The 2,215-nt window shown below is 39.5% G+C and overlaps 1 non-coding gene across 1 annotated transcript; it reads right to left on the bottom strand.

The window, feature by feature from the left end:
* Nucleotides 1–1,235: 1,235 nt before the first annotated feature.
* On the bottom strand, nt 1,236–1,307 carry TRNAA-UGC. Its single transcript has one exon. It is a non-coding gene; the product is annotated as a tRNA-Ala (tRNA).
* Between the last annotated feature and the right edge of the window lie 908 nt (nt 1,308–2,215).

The raw sequence follows: 2,215 nt of genomic DNA, 5'->3' as shown, positions 1-2,215 counted from the left end.
TTGGGAGTACCATCTGCTGTAGCATTTCATCGTCTAGCCCCCTTTAAGAAGTTTACTTTCTGTTCATTAATGCATTGTTTCTCTAGACAGACTACAGTTTTCCCCTGCTGTTGGGAATCTATGCCCTTCTTGCCTACTATCAAACTGCCAACCCAGCTATCGAGAATTTTGTAAATAATTCTACGTCATTTGTGAATATTGATATGATTTATATAGAAGTGTGTGTAAAGTACTGAGCTAAAATGTAACCACAGCATGCCCTATTGGAATAGAACAGGAATGTACCTGCACTATTGTGACTGTTTAGGTGTAAATGTTTAATAGAAACTGGAACACAGGAGGTTAACTTGAAAAAAATGTTGTGAAAATAGTTGAAACCAAATTGTTTTTTTATAATTACTGGGCTATAAACAGAAGATGTTATCTTTCAGTTTCAGTGCAGTAGCAGACACAATTTCTAGACCTGGAAGTTTTTTGTATTGTCTTGAAAGAGAAGTAATTACTAGGTTTGAGATGTAGAAATGATTTATTGTTTTGTGACGTACAGGCTCTGCAAACATCTGAGAGATATGTATTTTTTACAGAGATCCTAAATTCTGTTACTTTCTGACAATGAGGGTTTAGCTTCGGAACTGAAAGTCAGGTGACAAAAAGTGATGTCATCCAAGCTAACCCAGCAGTAATATTTGATATTGATTTAAAAACTCTCTCAGAGAGAGACAATACATTTTTTTTATTTTGTCTTTGACCTAACAAGAACATCCACTTATCACCACATCTGCACTTGCCTTGCTGTAAGTAAGTTTTTAGGACATAGTAACTTTTTTAGATTCAGACAGGAATATAGTAAAATATAGCTTAGGTGTTTTGTTTATTTATTTGAGACTGTTCTGCAATTTTGTTTTAAATATTTCCTGTGGTTTTGAACTGTGATGTAACTGTTTGTTTACTGAGTATTGTTTTGTTAATTTATTATTTATTTATTTAACATTTGTTTAGTGGGAAGGTCTGACTTGGAACAAAGCCAATTTTCAGCAGAGGTTCGGGGAGAAATGCTCTAGATGCATGTCTTTGAAATGCGGGAGGAAACCAGAGCATCCAGAGGAAACCCACACGAATGCAGGGAGGACATACAGAGTCTGCACACAAGGCACTCCAGCAGAGAACTGAACCGGAGAACCTCTTGCTGTGAGATGACAATGCTACTGCTGCACCACTGCACTGTCCAAATGCTATGGAGATGCTGGGGATTGAACCCAGGACCTCATACATGCAAAGCATGTGCTCTACCACTGAGCTACATCCTCTTGCTTATTAAATATATTATTATAAATATATTATTATTAAATATATTTAAACCTTTCAATTGTGTTTGGTCTGTTTAGAGATATTTAAGTTCTTAGCGTACTTGCATATCTATGTGGTGACAATGTACAGGTCACTCCTACATAGCCTTGCTCTTGGTCAGACTACCATTTGGATTAATAGTAACATTGCACAGTAAGATTGGACACCCTTTGTTAAGGGCCTTAAAATAGCTGATAAGAGTTGTCTGATAGCAGTCATAACTACCTTACAGTCTGGGCAGAAGGGGGCATAGCTAGTAAACCTTTGCCAGCCTTCCCCAGGTGTGTGTGTATGTGTTTGTCTATAAATCAAATCTCAAAGAGTGTGTGTGTCAGCTCCTTGGGCAGGGACATGAAGCACTGGTTGAACAGAGAGGGTACTGGGGTCTTGGTTTGGCCACACAGCTGAGATCTCAACCCTATAGCTGTGCCAGTGGGGAGTCTTATTGGGAATCCGGAGAAAGAGGGAGAAACCAGCCCCAGACTGACTGTGATCTCTGCGTGCTCTTAAGGGAAAGTGCATTTTACTGTGTGTGTACTTGTTATCCTCCCAGTGTGTACATTCCTCACTGTTGCCAGTGGTGAGGATTGAGGGCTCCTAGATTACTGAGCCAGTGGTGGGGCATCACACCTACCTCCCTCAATTAATGTAGATTGAGATTCTCAGTTCTTTCTGTATAGTCATCCACAGTTTCTGTTATAAAGGAAGTCCAGTCTCTTTTTTGAGCTGTGACTCAGATTCAGACTTGCCGCTATTATCTTGAGCTGTGACTCAGATTCAGACTTGCTGCTATTACCTAGTTCTTCACCCAAATCAGATACATCACCAGCCTTTCCCACATGATTGTCTCCTTCCTTGGTTGCATGTA

The sequence above is a fragment of the Protopterus annectens genome, chromosome 8.part0, assembly GCF_019279795.1.
Source record: "Protopterus annectens isolate FY-2018-M chromosome 8.part0, PAN1.0, whole genome shotgun sequence".
In the NCBI taxonomy this organism is placed as follows: domain Eukaryota; kingdom Metazoa; phylum Chordata; order Ceratodontiformes; family Protopteridae; genus Protopterus; species Protopterus annectens.
Note: the sequence above shows the minus strand (reverse complement) of the source record. Positions and strands in the feature narration are given on the sequence as shown.